Source organism: Lontra canadensis, unplaced genomic scaffold (assembly GCF_010015895.1).
Source record: "Lontra canadensis isolate GAN:19392208 unplaced genomic scaffold, GSC_riverotter_1.0 scaffold19, whole genome shotgun sequence".
In the NCBI taxonomy this organism is placed as follows: domain Eukaryota; kingdom Metazoa; phylum Chordata; class Mammalia; order Carnivora; family Mustelidae; genus Lontra; species Lontra canadensis.
Window position 1 is genome coordinate 5,927,747 of NW_022631013.1, and position 18,194 is coordinate 5,945,940.

Consider the following 18,194-nt stretch of genomic DNA (forward strand, 5'->3'; position numbering starts at 1 on the left):
ATGTGTTTAATAATAATATATATTATATATATAAATATATTTGAAAATAGACCAGAATGATCTATTTGTTACTGTTGTAACTGCCACAGAAGACCACATCTAAGGCATTAATATAGAAAAAACAATGTTAAACTGAGGGTTGCTGGGGATAGGGGGGTAGAGAGAGGGTGGTTGGGTTATGGACATTGGGGAAGGTATGTGCTATGGTGAGTGCTGTGAAGTATGTAAACCTGGCAATTCACAGACCTGTACCCTTGGGGTTAATAATACATTATTTGTTAAAAAATATATAAAACATTAAAAAAACAATGTTATCACAGTGAAAAGTTCTGAGTAATTCATTTTTGGATGATCCCTTAAGGCAAATAACACAGCAGCATCCAAGGAGCGTCTGAGTGGGCTAGAGCCTCTGACTTGGAATCCCATCAACGTGTTGCATAGCTTAGATTTTGGTTTAGAGAACTGGTTCATCCTGCTTTAGGGAGAGGGTCATACACAAAAAGACCAAAAGTTGTAAATTGTTATATAATATCTGCATCCTCTTCATACTATTAATTTTTTTTTCTCTTTGGTCATAAAATAGAAGGAAGAAGTGAAACAACCTGCCTACTATGAGCCTAATTATGATGGTTTAAAAATGAAATTGAGGGGGCGCCTGGGTGGCTCAGTGGGTTAAGCCTCTGCCTTCAGCTCAAGTCATGATCTCAGGGTCCTGGGACCAAGCCCTGCATCAGGCTCTCTGCTTGGCAGGGAGCCTGCTTCCCCCTCTTTCTCTGCCTGCCTCTCTGCCTACTTGTGATCTCTCCCTCTCTGTCAAATAAGTTAAAAAAAATCTTTAAAAAATGAAATTGAGTATGTCCATCATAAAATAAATCATGCAAGGTAGGTAGTGCTGTCCTTTTACAAACAAGGAACTGAGACTTAGAAAGTGACACAGTAATTTTCTCAACATCAGAGGCCTTTCCCTTATGTAACACTACCTCCAAAATATCAATAGCATTGGTCATGGGACTGGTTAGGACAAATGTTAAATTAAATGCAACGGTGCTTAATAAAACTTAAAACTGGTAATGAGTGCAGTTGACCAGAACTGAATGATTTAAGTTTCTCAAGATTAAGATTTCAGGGTCATTAAATAAAAGTGAAATTCTGAATAAAAGCTTTTTCTTTTGTCTGCTTTGTTATTTAATGTTAAATTATAAACTGATACTAAAAATTTTTATTAAGATTTATACAAAAATATAATATCCAATATTTTCAATGAGGTCTTTTTGCTTAGTAACTTGATTAATTAATAACATGATATGCCTAACAAGCTGACATAATATAAATAACATTTCCTGGAATCATAAATGTATTCAACATTACATTTCTTTAGGATAGAAAAAATATAATATACCATTCATTCAATCTTAATTCTAATTTAACAAATGTAGCTGTATCATTCTTAAATCTAACATCACAAAACAGCTATGCTAACGCTAAGAATTCAGCTATATAATTTGTAATTCTGATGAGAAAATTAGCGATACTATTTTCTGAAGCAATACAGGGAACAATGAAGGAAAACAGAAATAAATTCACAGAGTAATTTTGACTCTGGCATTCACTAGAACTTTTTAATATTGAAAATAAACATATTTCCAAATTATAAAAAAAGCATAATGACATTATTACTTGATAAAATCACTCTGTAGAGATTCCATTTACAACATGTTGCCCTAGACTATGCCAAAAGGGAATGTTGCAAATATAGTACATTAAATCCTATTTTAGTATAAAATGCACATCGCCTCTTCAGTAGAGAAGAACAGTAATAAAAGGAGAAATTTTGATTCTTCTCTGTTTTAAGTGGCCTAATTTTAAACCACTTTGTTTGGTGGCTCCTGAAAGAACGATGAGGAGTTCACTCTGGATTGCTTTGGTGACATATTTCCTTTTGTTCTTGACTTTCTTAGTGATGTACATGATACAGATACTGGTATTTTTATTTGCTTTAATCTTTCAAAACCCACAAGTGAAAAAAAAATATGCTGCTATCTTTTTATCAGGTCAATCAAGTTAAAAGTTTTCACTGTGCTTAAACTTTTAAAAAGTTGAAATTCTATTATGGCTACAAATTTTTGCAAGTGAACCATGTATTTTCTTTGGCCTTAAAACACATCTCTTAAAAATCCTTCTCTAAATCACACACACACATATACATATAAGATCATTTTTGTGACTTGTATACATTAAAATAATAATAATAACAAGTATGCACCAAATGCTTTCCATATGCAAGGCACTGTTTTAAGTAAAATACATGTTCCCATGTATTTGCTCACTTAATTCTCACAATAATCAGATGATACTATTTCTATCCCAATTGAAAAGTGGAAAATTGAGGCATAGAGAGACTGACTAACCAACTATTTAACAGAGCTGGCATTTAAATTAAGATGCATAAATAAGATGTGGTCCATACATACAATGGAATATTACTCAGTCATCAGAAAGGATGAACATCCAACTTTTGCATCAACATGGATGGGAATGGAGAAGATTACGCCGAGTGAAATAAGTCAAGCAGAGAAAGTCAATTATCACATAGGTTTCACTTACTTGTGGAACATTAGGAATAACATGGAGGACATTAGGAGAAGGAAAGGAAAAAGTGAGGGGGGAATTCAGAGGGGGAACAAACCATGAGAGACTGTGGACTCTGAGAAAGAAACAGAGGGTTTTAGAGGGTAGGGGAGTAAGGGGATGGGTGAGCCTGGTGATGGGTATTAAGGAGGGCATATATTGCATGAAGCCCTGGGTATTATATGTAAAAAATGAATCTTGGAACACTACAGCAAAACTAATGATATATTATATGGTGACTAATATAACACAGTGAAAATTTTAAAAATTAATTAATTAGTTAATTAATTAAGGTGCATGACTCCAGAGCTTGAACTATTAGCAATAATGCAGTATCTCTAATTACAACATACTGATAGTGGCATTCTGATAACAGTATGCATAAAAATGTGCCTTAACTATCTTAACCATACTTAATTAAAAAAAAAAATCAAGCCATAGAAGTTCATATAGGTGGCAGAGATAGGTTAGTGAAAAGTGATAGAGTTAAATCTTCTTAAGACATGGCCATTTTCACCCAGTCTACCAAAAATCCATAATGTCTGGTAGAGCACCAAATATGTAGTAAACCAGTATCCAACATGTATTTATTATATAAGTGAATTAATGAATAGATTGAGAAACTTATGTGAGCATGGGCATTTCTGCAAAACCTAGCTGGAATTGCAAGCTCCAAACAAACTTATTGAGTAGACTAGTCCAGACTTCAGTATGCATTTTCATTGGGTTCTCACTTCCCATCCCTCATCTTCAACTCAATTTTCCAACACTCTTAGGTAGTCTCTTGAGCCCTAGTCACCTGTGTTTCATTTACAACTGCCTAATTCATATTCATTAAATTCTTGTTCTATATAATAAACTTCATTTAATAAACTAATGAAAAAAGCCAGTCTGATTCCAGTTAATATTAGTACATATTTAATTTAATATTAATTTAATATTAATTGAGGATAGTAATCCCAATGGTGAGAATGTCAGGTATTAGTACTGTACATCAGAAATCCAAACCCAAAAGCCAAAACTATTGTTGTCTTGAACTCTGTCACCTCCTCAGGTACATCCTGAATCTGTCTTCATGTCTTTCATTGCCACACTCCATCCAAGCCATGACCTATCTCCTGGATTACTCTCATGGTCTTCTGTCTACTTGTCCTCCTGCCCTTCCAACCCATTTTCTACATTCCAGCCAGAATTATCTTAAAATATCAATTGGATCATGTCTCTCAATAAATAATGACTTTCTTTGGTACTTCACAGACTTTATATTTCTTTTCCTCTCTCCTCCTCTCTCTCTCCACTCTTTGCCCTCTCCCCTCCCCGTCCTTCCTTTTTGGTCACAGTTGACTTCTTCACTCTCACCTCTTGACCTTCTTTCCCTCACTCAACAGATTCTATCTGTGCTAGAAGCTTAGCCTCATTTCAAAGCTGTTGAACATGGGCTGTTGCTCTGTTAGAGCAGTCCTCTCCCCACACTTTGCCCAGCTATTTCCTTCTTATCCTAGGTTTCAGCTTTAATGTCACTTTCAAATATTTACCTCACTCTAAATAGGAGTCCCCTCTGAAATTCTATTACGGCTTTCTCAAGTTTTCCTTGCCTGCCATTTCTTTCAGAATAACGTACTGGTTTTGAGCACAAGTTTTATACTCACACTTACTGAGTCTGAATCTTCACTGCACCACTTGCTAAGCTGCATGCCAGTGGAGAAGTTCTTTATCCATGCTATGCTGCAGTTTCCTTATTATAACATGAGGTACAATGCTATCTACCCAAACAGATGGTGTTAAGGACTAAATGAGTTGCATGCAAACATTCAGAACAGTGCCTGGCGCATTAAGCACCAATAAATGTGAGCTCTCATTACTCAGCGAAATTATATTTATCTATATTTATATTTATAATTATCTATAATTATATAAGTTATAATTACATTTATCTGAAATTACATTGATTATATTTGCCCTTCTCATAAGCATGCCAACTCAAGATGAACAGGAACCATGGTTCTATTCTTCCTACAACAAATTTGGTACAGTGCTTAGCTTAGGAAGAGCTCAATCAATGCTTATTGAATAAATCAGCTGAATAAATGCATAAATCTATGAATGCACAGAAGAAAGAATTTGAAAAAAAATACAGGTCAGCCATCTTTGGGTACATGGGATTTCTGATACCGATAAAATTATATAACAGAGACTTAGGGATACTATACGGCAGTCTGTTTCACTTGTTTGGGAAGTTCACTGGATCTAAAGAAAAATCTTAATCTTGTATCCATGCAATTATTTCTCAATCCAAAGGAACTTAAGAAATGACTAACATATCTGAAAAAAAATTGTTGGGAAGTTGTTTTATCCCCTTTCATTTTTGTCTTGATTTATCATTAGTAGATAAAAAAGAAAATGTGATGACTCTCAGGAAAAAGTTCTGATAAAATATTTCTGAGTTAAAAAAACAATATCTTCACCATCATCAAAGCTTCAGTACAGTTCTTCATGACTAGATTGTAGTCCAAGAAAATCTCAAAACCCAGTTTCTCACATGAGTCATCTTCTAACTTTGGCTCTGATGTCTTTGAATTGTTATTTTAAACCTAAGGCATAATCAATGAAAATGTCCTGCTGACACTTTTTAGAAGATTACTGCTACCTTACTTCTCAAAAAAAAAAAAAAAATGTTGACTCGTATAGCAAAAAAAAATGATGTTAGATATCCAGAGTTCATAACTCTTATAACCTCCATTTAAAAAATGTAGATTTGAGGACAAAGGTATAAAAGAAAAATTTGCCAAATCCTGTTGAGTTGCTCTTTTTTCTGCTTTCTTAGGAATATTCATTTAATCTTTTAATATCTTATAGCTTGTAACTCATCTTGGCAAACACTTTGGACTGCATTTGTGTTTATCCTTCCGTTTGTTTCTCTAATACCAGAGCAGCATTATTGTGTATTACTTAAGAACTGGGCCTCTGGAGTCATTCTGAAAGATGGATCAACCCTAGTTTCTTCTGATACAGATATTGTTCTTTTTATAAGATATTGGAAAATATATTGAACGATATTGTCTAACAATTCTCTTACTCACTATATATTTATTGGATAAATGCCTTGGGCGGGGACTAAAACTGAAGAGGAAAATAGGGAAAATTGCTGCCCTGGAAAAAAAAAATCATAGATCACATACTGCTGTTTCAGATACACAGGGAAATCTCCCTCCATTGTCTGCATACTTAAATTGTGTGTAGGAGAATTTCTATCACACTCTAACGTGGTAACTGTGTGCCAGGTAACCTAACCTTGTCTATTAATGAACTCATGAGGTCATGTTTCTCATAAAGAAAAGGAGACACCTGGACTCAGAATTCAACACATATCTCCCTACTTTATTCATCTAATAAGGAATGGTTTGTGAATTCAAAACTCCAGACTGTTTTCAACTTTGTTTTTGTTTTGTTTGTTGGTTTGTTCTTATCTCAGTCTGCTTTTCTCTACATCCACTTTTCTGACGAAGTGGATGGAAGGCTGGTAACCAGATGGTAGTAAGGACCAGTCCTTTTAAGTTCTTCCTCTGGGAAAGAGGTAAGATAGCAAATCCAACTCCATCCAGTGGTGTTTTCACAATAGACATTCCAACTAGCTGTGTACAGTCTCTGTATCTTATCACCACTGCCTCAGCCCTTCTACAGAAGGCAGATAGAGGAAAACAGGATGTGGGGAAAGGAAAAAACAAAAAGCAGGAAGGAGAAAGGGACGGGAGATGGGTGGACTATGTTTGCCTAGGGTAACAGACACCTGGTTGCTGGAGCTGATGATCTGCTCATAGAGGGTCAGACTTACACTGGATGAATCAACTCCTGGGCTAGAGTCATATCTCTGCAGAGAGCACCACATCATATTCAGTACTGTTCCCACAATGTGTTCCTTTTAATAGGCTAGCTTAAGTAGTATCTGGAGAATTTTGAAAGACAAAAACGATAGTAAAGATTAGGAAGGAGAGTGTAGACTCATGAGAAACAGGCTCTTCTCAGTGCAAGTTTATGACTCAATCACCCATAAAATAATTTTATTCTAGAAGGACCCATAAAATGATCTGGCCCCAAGCCATATTTGAACACAACAGGAAGAAGAGATCCAGGGAGACTGAATAAGTCACTGAAAGCAAGGTGAGATGGGAGCAGGACCTAGGCTTTCAGACCCTGTAATGAATGTTCTCTGACTCATTTCACCCTCAGAGGACACTGTTGCCAACGTCTAATCACAGTGGTTAGGTTTATATTCAGCCCTTTCCTGCAATGACTGATCCTTGAGCCTGTCTGCTGCCCAGGAAAGGACAGGTGTGACCCTTCATAAGAAATGGTCCTGAATTCATGAAAGTCTTTCCCAGTGATGCCATCCAGTCACCTGAACACTGGACTATCAGTACAACCCTGGAAGTGACGAATGGGGGTGGAAAGGGGCTGATGGAAACCCAACTACACTGGACTTTCTTGAGCCTGTTTCACATTCATTGAACTATGTCTCTTGGCATGTCCCTGGCCTTGTCAAATCTTTGTTTTAAATTTTCTCTTCTTGCAAATAACCTCTCAATGAGAGTCATCACCAAAGTCTGGATTCAATTTTCATAGGTCATCTTTTAAGCTTTATACATAGTTCTTAATAATACAGGATATTGCTTAGGGATCTTGAGGAGGTTTTAATTTACTTTCTTGAAACTTTTCTTACATCATTATTCATTTTACCAGGTACTGTTATAAGACAGTTTCACTGTTATGGATATAATTCTAGAGTCATGAGTCAGTATTTTGTGTTCTCAGAAATATGATTTCAAATTAATAAAATATCAGGGAAATTTTTCATACTATATACCTTGCCATATATTTAAAATAATTCGTAAGGACTTATGGAACTATGCTGATTATGAATATTGCTAAATTTTTCAATTATTTTGAATATGTTTAATAATAGGAAAGCATACAGTTAAATAATATAAAATAATTTTGTATTAAAACTTAATTATAGAAAATAGATTCTACTTTTAAAGCAAATCAGTGTTTATTATTTTGAAAAGTAAATTTTAATTAAAGCTACAATAAGATGTCTTTGAATTAAAGGTAGCCATACATACACATACTCTCTGATGTAAATCATTCAGTTAATTGGTGGAGTGATAAAAATTGGAAAACAGCTAAAAAGAATGATTTTGAGTCTTCCCACCACCTCCTTCTTGAGATAATAACACAAAGAACCCATTCCATAGCAAGACATACTATAATCTATTTCTGGTATTTTCTTTTTGTAAATGATGATTACGTTTTGACTTTTTTCAATTACAAAATCAGAAATGACCTAGATATAGTAGTTATTCAAACCCCAAAAATATAGACAGAATTGAATTAAAAGGTTCTCAATACCTGTCATATTGCTTTTTTTTTTTTTCCCAAAGGAGTTATTTATTTATTTTAGAGAGAGAGAGAGCAAACGGGGAGGAGCAGCGGGAGAGAGAATCCTGAAGCAGACTCCATGCTGAGAACAGAGCCTGACACAGGGCTCGATCCCAGGACTCTAAGATCATGACCTGAGCCAAAATCTAGAGCTGGCATCTCAACTGACTGAGTCACCCAGGTGTCTTAGCATCTCTTAGCACCCCTGTCAACAGCCACACCTGTTGTCTTAACAAATCTTGTGAAAACAGTTCTGGTTTGCTCCAGTATTTATAGCATTTACTTATACATGTCCTAATGCTGTACCCCAAACTTTGCCCACTGCCTTACCATACTTCCTATTAAATCAGTACGCTAGTATCACTCTTACCACTGTTCACTGAATCTAAAGGCTGAAAAAAATTTCTGAAGTCATATAATCACTCTTCAGTTTCCAGGGAATCATCAATAAAGCAAGACAAATGAGCCTACCTAAAAATTTAGCCATGATTTTTGCCAGCTCTGTCCCTGTGAAGCACATACCAATCCCTAGATGAGCACATCTTTGACATCCGTTTGGTATTGCACTGTGACCCCAGTATTAAAAATGTCCTTCCATTGTTTTTTTCATGGAAGGATCCTAAGCTTTTTTTCTTAAGTCAAGTTTTCTAAGTCCCCCAACTCCAAACATTAAGAATGTTGCCCTTTATGCCCCTAAGCAATTTTGATGCAAGCTTCTATTATTACACTTATATTGTAATAATTTATTTATAGAATATTGAAATGTTAATCATAAACTATAACTTACTATGCTTCTGTATCAGTGTCTACCACATAACCAGGGCTCAGTAATTATTTGGTGATGAAATAATCTGTTCATAATGTATTTATACCACTGAAATTAAAAGTTTGATGTAGAATGCGACCAATCTTTCTCAAGGAAGTTTTGTCATTCACTCATTTAGCATCTACAATGGTGTAAGCATGTCTAATTCTCCTCTACGTTCTGTGACACATATTAGATGTTCATCAAATATTAATGTATTTCCTTTTTCCCTTCCTTTTCCTTTCTCTGCAGCCATTTCTGATGAGCAATCAAATAACACATTTGTTATTTTGTACTCATACTCTTTAAATAAGTGTAAAGAAGGGCGCCTGGGTGGCTCAGTGGTTCAAGCCTCTGCCTTCGGCTCAGGTCATGATTTCAGGGTCCTGGGATCAAGTCCCGCATCGGGCTCTCTGCTCAGCAGGGAGCCTGCCTCCTCCTCCTGTCCCTCTCTGCCTAGTTGTGATCTGTCAAAAAAATAAATAAATAAATAAATAAATAAATAAGTGTAAAGATGTACTAAACTTTTGTTTCTTTTCTTTCAATATTTTGGCCTTGACATTTATTCATTTTATTATGTTTTTAATTTTCATTCCATTATAATTAACACACAGTGTTATATTAGTTTCAGGTGTTGCCTTTACATTTTCAAACCAATCTCTGTAACCTGTAAGTTATCTTATCCTTGTCTATGCAAAGAATAAATTTAAAAAAATAGCTAATTTCAGTCTACACCAGGTTCTTCAGAGCTTATCTTTTTCATTACAAAAGGGACAAGACTCAGACAGTAATTCACAGGACTATGTAAATAATGTAAGTGTGGCTCCTCCCAGGTAATTCTTTTCCTTTTCTATTCTTTTCTTTTCTTAATAGGGGACCAGCTACTAGTAATCACATGACATGAATGCCTAATGTGAAGTTTCCGGATTTATGGCACCTGGGGGAGGAGAGAAAGGTAGCAGGCATACTACCTAAGAGAAAAACTCTCAGGGTCAGATAGACCTGAGTTTAAGGGAAATTGGAAGGGGAGGTGAACCATAAGAGATTATGGACTCTGAAAAACAACCTGAGGGTTTTGAAGGGGCGGTGGCAGGTGGGGGAGGTTGGGGGAGCCAGGTGGTGGGTATTAAGGAGAGCATGTATTGCATGGAGCACTGGGTGTGGTGCAAAAACAATGAATACTGTTACACTGAAAAGATATAAAATAAATAAAAAATAATAATAAAAAAAATTCACATTAAAAAAAAAAAAGACCTGAGTTTGAATCTCAATTCTACCACTTACAGGCTGTGTAATTTTGGCAAGATGCTTAACCTCTATGAGTCATAAAGTCTTCATATTCAGATGAGGAATTAAAATATCAAATAGGCATTAATTTTTGCAAAATCAAAGCACAGTGGTTGATAAATAGTAAGTGCTCAACTGATAGTTTTATTTATTAATTACCATTACAATAACATAAAAATTGATATCCTTTCCAGAACAATTTTTAGTTGCCATAAAATTTCTGCATTTATAAGAATTACATGACATGAGAAAGGCCTGTGATTTTGACTTTCTAAGGCTTTTATTTGAAATCTCTTAGATTTGTCTCTTTTGTTATCATACATCCTATCTCTCTCATAACTGATCTTCATATAGACTTTCCATTATTTCTGAGTCTTAAGTCATTTTGGAGAATGACCCCCTGGTTTTTGAGATGCTCCCTAAAATTCCTTAAAGTAAATTCTTTATTTTTCCCTTCACTTATATTCCAAGTCAGAGACCCCACAGATGCTTTACAAATTCAGTATCCAATCATCTAGCTATTTACTTTTATATGCTGTGTGAGCATGTGTGTGTGTGTGTGTTTAGGTATATAAATCTATACATACTGATTTCCTTACCATTCCTCAAATTCTATTATGACCATTCACTTGCACCATTTCCTGTAGAGTCAGTAGAGCTTGCATTCTAGAATTCAGCACTTGGGGGTTGTGCGCCTGCATGATGAAGTTTTATCTATGGTACATGCATGTGATGTGAGTGTGGGGGAGGGATTGTACAGAGAGAGAATCAATAACCAAAAGTTCTAGCTATATAATTTAGACAATTTTACAGCAGCTTAATTTTTTTTTCCTTCTGCCATTTTGTTGCACTGTATGAAAAAGAAATTGGTAAAATTAATCAGGCCCTAAGATCTGGTAATTGGATATCACATGTAAAGATCCCCAAGCATTACATCTGCTTGATATAACTGATGAAGATGTTCTAAGTACAATGTAAGTCTCTGTGCTAAGTGTAATATAATGCAAATGCTTGACCAGATGATTTTGTAAGGGCAATATCCATTTTTCAAAATTAAACAACTGACATTTTAAATGCCCAAAGGCTGTGGTACTGTGCATACTATTGATTTAACCGACATTTTAAAATTACCATAGTGCAAAAGAGCTCATTAAAATAGAAAACTACAATTTCTTGGCTTTTATTAGCTCAAAATTGGCCTGAACACTAATAGTGCAAATGTTTGGCTAAGCACCAGGTAGAAAATTTGTATCAATATTCAAAGATCCTGAAATAACATTTCATTTCATAGAGTACAATCATGGGACAGTTTTCAAACTACACAGATACATAAACAGCAAGCAAAACACCTGCTCATTAATCTTGGACTACACTTTTTATCCATAATAAATAGCCAACTTTACTACTCTCTAGAGACAATAAGAAGCCTCTGTATGCAGTTTCACACCCATTTGGACATTTTTGTCTGATAAGTTATACTTGCTGGATTATTCATTTCAGCCTGTTTGTTTTTCTTGGCTTAGATTATATCAGAACAGATTTCAATAATCATTTCCAGTGATATGAGTGTCTAAACATCCATAGTCCACCGAGCATCCAATTTTAAAGCAGTGAAATTCATGTTGAATATAAGAAAAAGGTACCTTTAAAAGATCTGTCACTTCAAATTCTGTGTTGCACTCGTGATAAGTATTCATCTTTTTTTTTTTGATAAGTATTCATCTTAACAGAGGTGAATTAATACGCTACTTTTCAAGGTATTTGAATTATTGACCATATTCATGGGAGGAAAAGTAGGGGAGATGACCAAAAAAATGCACCTGGACAATGATGAAAATTTAATTAAGAGGAATCATTATCACCCACAAATTATCTATGGACGATGGCAAACTATATAGGTTAGAAACACTGATTTATTTATACACTAGACAACATGTCAGCTCATATTTAAAGCTAGGCACAGCCTTTATCTAGGGGAGAAATATAAATGATATTGTACTAGAGAAGGAGCATTTTTGAAACTCTTAATACTACTCCCTTGTACAAGGTACAGCTTCATTTTCACTATAACTAAGATTGACGTCAAGTTAATTTTCCATGGTATGTTTGAAGTTTCAAATGATAATCTATAATTGGCTGAGTCAAATGAAATTCCTGTTCATTTTCAAAATGCCAAGGGCAGAAATCATGAGAAACAGAGGCTATCGTGATACTAGGTTAGAGGTTCTTCTATAATACGTCTTCTGAAAAAGAAAAAGAGAGATGAAAAGAAAAAAATGGTCCACCATTTGGCTCTCCTCACTACTCATTTGAATGAACACATGTAGGTCATTCATCCTCCCCTCTCTGCTCCCCCAGATTTGTCTTACTCCTCAATGTGCTCGTTGCTCAGTCTATCACATTAACCTCTGCATGCTCTTTGCAGATACTTACTCAATAAATCCACGCAGGCTCAAACTCAATAGAATTATGGTATATTTTTGTTTATTTTGGTTTGTTTGTTTTAGTGGAAACGTACAAAGTATGGTGTTCGTTGATGCCAATTCTGTGTTCTGATTTCCCGAAATAGGGTTGTACAATGACAGAGTTGTACTGTAATAAAATATAATGATTGTGTCCAAAATCATAGAATGTAAAGCTGCCAAGTTACAATTATTAGCATGGACTCAGTGAATGGGGAAAAAAAAGAGAAAGATGTGTCAGCGGCATAAAACATGGGAAAAAGTAAAAGGTTTGAAATCTTGCAAAAAAAAAAAAAAAAAAGCCAGTTAACTTCGAGCAGGCTCCTGAAATTCTGAACAAAACCTCATCCCTTAAAAACAATGGTATGCTCATGCCTATAATTACACATATGGTAAAAACTGAACCTTTGCGTGCACAGTTGTTGCAGTTGTGGTAAACACTGGAAGGAGAAATATGTTACCTCTGGCAGAGGGTATCACGATGACCCCATTAAACTCCTTTAAGATTCACGTCATGATCTCAGCTCATTAGTCCCCTAAATAGCAGGTGTCATGACAAAAGGAAGCACTTAGAAGGGAAGACTTCTCAGTCAAACACGCACTGAGCCAAGAACAAGCTCAGAAGTTATCAAAACAAAGCGTCACCAGTTTGAAATAAATTAGCTTGCTTGGGCACAAACTGAATACCGTGTCTGTGTTTTTTCAGTGCCTAAACATAATCTATTCGCCGCAGGCTTTTTCTAGACCTAAAATCTCATGCTGTCAACATTATCTGTAACCACACTCCTTTAAATGGAGAAGTGTCACTGCTTCAGGTGACATGGTTTCATTAAGGGAAATTGCCTGAGGAAGGATGCAGGTGTATCTGCCATTCAAAAGCCCGAAAGGTATGTTCCTCATTTAAAAATAAACTCATTTAAACAATGAGAACTAATTACCACATTAATTTATTGTCAACACAACTAAGTACAAGCAGGCAGATATAATAACATATGTGTAAACTACTAAGCGAACGGAATGAAAAGGAAACTACTGTGAGTCACCTTCACAGTACTGCACAAGCACTCACTAAAAGCCACATTGTAGGTTCTGTTTTGTCAGTTCCTTAATATTATTATACAAATATCTGTGCCCATACATTCCTATAATGCTTCATCTGCCTTTCTTTATCCCCTTAGCTCATTTTGATTTTTCCATGTATATGGTGGACAAACTCTAGGGTGGCCCCCATGATCCTCCTCCAATGGTGTTTATGCCCTTATAACATCTCCCTCCCTTGATTGTGAATGGGACTTGTGATCTGAATCTAACTGATAGCATACAGCAAAGGTAATGGGATGTCATGTCTGTTCCATGATTATATAAAGACTGTATCTTATAGCAGACACACTATTCTAGTCCTTGCTACCTTGACAAGTACACAGTTCTATAAGGGAAGCCTTAACAGCAAAGAACTGTGGGTAGTGTTTAGAAAATGTGAGCAGGGAAGACAGTTAGCAGAGGCTTAAGATGGCCTTGAGTTATAGTCAGCAAAGAGCCAGGGTCCTTGATCATAAAACTACAGGAAAATGAACCTGCCAACGACCATGGACATGGATCTTACCCTGAGCAGCAGACCCATGTAATCTGAGCTTAGAACTCCTGACTCACAGAAACTGTGAGATAAGAATGTGTATTGTGTTGTTTTATTAAACTGATGAATGTGTTAATTTGTTATGTGGCAATAGAAAATGTATACATTATATATTAAGATAGTGTCACTCACGGCTGGTAGTGCCACCATCTACCATTGTTCAAGCTAGATTGTCTTCTCCAACTTTTCTCCCTCAGTATATTTTAGTCATCAAACCCAATTCTCTGAACTGTCACTTGATTTTTTTTTTTTTTTATCCTTTGATCCCTGCCTACTCTTACTGCCTTGGGACAAGCAATCATCATTTCTCACCTTGGAAATGCTGGCATCTGTCTCTAGAGCATTTTATTTTCCCTTCATGAGTAGTTTTGCAAATATTTTTCAAAATTGTTTCAAGAGATCTTATCAAAACTATACATTGGAAGGGGTGCCTGGATGGCTCAGTCAGCTAAGCAAGCATCCAACTCTTGATTTCGGCTCATGATCTCAGTGTTGTGAGATGGGGTCCCACACCAGGCTCTGTGCTGAGTGTGGAGCCTGCTTAAGATTCTTCCTCTCCCTCTTTCTTTCTGCCCCTCCTCCACTTGCACACAGGGGTACACTCTCTTGCTCTAGGGAAAGAAAAACAACAAAACTATGCATAGGAATATAGAAATGCTTTGTCTAATATTTCTATGTCTTTCACTGGTTTATCTCAAATCACCCCATCCAATTCCCACTTCCTCAGGCAAATTCCTCTGTCCTCCACTCTATCATCCTCCTTCACTTCTGATGATGAACCTTTTAGATACCTCACAATCCTATCATGCCAACTCACTTCCAAGGTTTGACTAAAAGAATAAAATAGCTTTATTCTATTTGCATTTTAAAAGAGACTCATACAGACACACTGCCATCACAGGGTGTTTTTCAAACATACCTTCCTAGTGGAACCATTATTGAAAGTAAAGGTAAAGAAATGTTTTGCAATATATAGAACAGATGAAAGTGAGGTTGAATGTAGGTGGTGCTGTAGAGGGACAAGTCAGTGGGGTTTATAGCAAATCTGGTGCAATGTTGGCTGAACCTCTACTGAACAGTGTCAGCCCAGCAGTTTCTCTTAGGAACCATAGCTTTGAGTGGCACAGTTTGAAAACTACTGCTTTAAAGCAAAATAATTACTCTCTGATAAGGATGTGTTTCAATAATTGTCAAGAGATTCTGGTAGACATTCTTGATGGGATCAGGTCATTCTGCCAAAATTTAATTCACAAGACACCAGTTCACGCTCAAATTCTTTACATTCTCAAATCACATACAACATTAATGTATTAATTTCACCAACTTTGATTATTTTCATGATAGCTGACCCTGGGGTAAAGCTGATTTGTGGAAACAAAATATTCATAAAATTTAGGCTTTTTCATTCTTTCCCACATTACAGTAAATGCTATTGAGGACATCTCTGACCTTTACTGCATTGGATCAAAAATTGACTTTTTTCTCCCTATAGCCTCTATCCTCCATGTGCAAGCAAAACCTTATGTCTTAATCACTGATAGAATGTTTTGTTTAGCCTCCCTACTGTATCCTTACAGAACTGAGGGGGGTAGATTGTTTCATAAAAAGAAGCAACACATCTATATACTAAAATATTTAAAAGATTATCGATCTTATATTTTAGCGATCTTTGGAAACTTCGCTAACTTGTATCCAACATTTATATAATGAACATGCATATTATATCATGAAAGTGATTTATATCTCCATGTGGAGTTTTAGCAAAGAGGATTTTAAAAGCTTGCATAATAATAAGGATGCATCTGGCTACTACCATTGTAATATATTATTATTGCAAAATAATGACCCTAGTAGCATCAACAGCTAGAATTTATTGCATTCTTAGTATATGTCAGAGCAAAGCTAAGACTATATATAATGCAATTCACCAAGAAAACATACAATTTCTTATTAACTCTATCTAACAAATTAGGAAAATGAGACTATAATGAATGAGAAAACTTCAAAGCAGACACATCCAGTAAGTCCCAGAGCTGGGGTCTGTCTCAGCTCTCATTATCTGCAAAGCTTAATTCTGGGTTTGGAAAAGTACAGAAATGTTAAACGAATGATGATTCATAGTAAATGATACTTGCACTATGACATTCTCATATCAATTTCTAGGTTTCAGCACCAAGAGTCTTAATAATGTCATTAGCATTAGCATGGAAAAAAATGCTAAATTACTGCATAGTTTGTTTTGCTGCTCAAGTAATCCCAAACTTCACTACATAGCTCATAAACATATGTTTAAAGCCAATATGTCCTGACACCTAAAATTTGGTACCATTTCTCACTTTTACTTCTGTAATTGATGGTTCATTCATTTAATAATTTGCCCATTAAATATTTATTGCATTCCTACTGTTGATCAGGAGTTTAATATGTACTTGAAATGAAGGGATCTTAAAAGGCTATCACTGTAGTGACCCAGAGTTAGCAAAAGACCATGAAAATATAATAATTATTCTAGCACGCATACGTACAGGTGAAAGGGAAGCACAAAAAAAGGCATCTGCTCAGGTCTTATCTTTTTCTAGAGTTAACCTTAGATTCTGATGAGATCCTTCTTATCAAGCTTACTCTGAACTCTATCTTAGAATTAAGGTCTTATTCAAAGCCTGGTTCTGAAATGTCAAGCTAGTCTAGTATCAACAGTCCTTTTAGAATTTGGGAAAATACTGTGGCTTGAAAGACTGGTGGAACTGTGGGTAAAATGTATTTCTTCTTTAGAAATTTATTTTTCATATTTATTAATATGCTTTTTTTCTTTTTTTTTCTTTTATTTTTTATAAACATATAATATATTTTTATCCCCAGGGGTACAGGTCTGTGAATCGCCAGGTTTACACATTTCACAGCACTCACCTTAGCACATACCCTCCCCAATGTCCATAACCCCACCCCCCTCTCCCAACCCCCCTCCCCCCAGCTATTAATATGCTTTTTATTTCTCTAAACCAATGATTTGATAAGCCTCCTTCTCATCACAGTGGTGATAGCACTTCCACCTGGGTGAAATATACTCTATGTATATCCTATTAGAAGGTGGTACCTACTCAATTTATTCTTGCCAACAAATGATAGTATACACTAACCATATCAGTATCAGTGTGCCCACTGACCTTCAGAACATATGAGATGATAATTAATGAAAATATTAGATGACTATGGTTTCTAGTTATAACTTCTGTAAGCCAGTTTAAAACTCCTACACTAAGCAATTTTTAATTGGATGGTTTTCCAAAAGACCTTTTGTAAGTCAGTTGTTTGGATAGGGAACCCATTTTTTTTTTCCATTAAAGATTGCAGTTACAGACTACGTTCCCAGACCAGTCTTTCGTTGTTCCATATTAATTCAAATATGGTAGATGAGTATTAATAGCACAGACTTGTATTCTGTCTCCTGGGTCCCCTATGATTCAGAAGGAAGAAGGAGAAGGATAAAATATCCTTTATAATTTCTTATACAAAATTTTTTCTATGGGTAAAGTTTTGAATATATGAATTATCATTTTAGCATCTATTATTTCTTTTCTGTATCTGTATTCATGTTTTTAGTAAATACACTCATTGCCATACCTCAAATGGCCTTTCTTATCACCCAAAGGACTTCCTGATGAAAATAATACCTATACCAATCACACAATGCTTATTTACACTATCTGAAATCTTTACATATATACCGACTCCTGTAGTCCTCGTAACAACTCTATGGAGCAGATGTTATCATCCCAATTTTTAAAAAATTAGTAATCCAAAGTGTAAGAAATTAAATAACTTGACCACAATGACAAGTTGGTATGGGCAGACAGAACTGGAATCCAGACCCATGCAGTCCATCTCTAGAGACCATGTATTTAACTATTTTTCCATATATTAATAGTGTTAGGGGGTCTAGGGA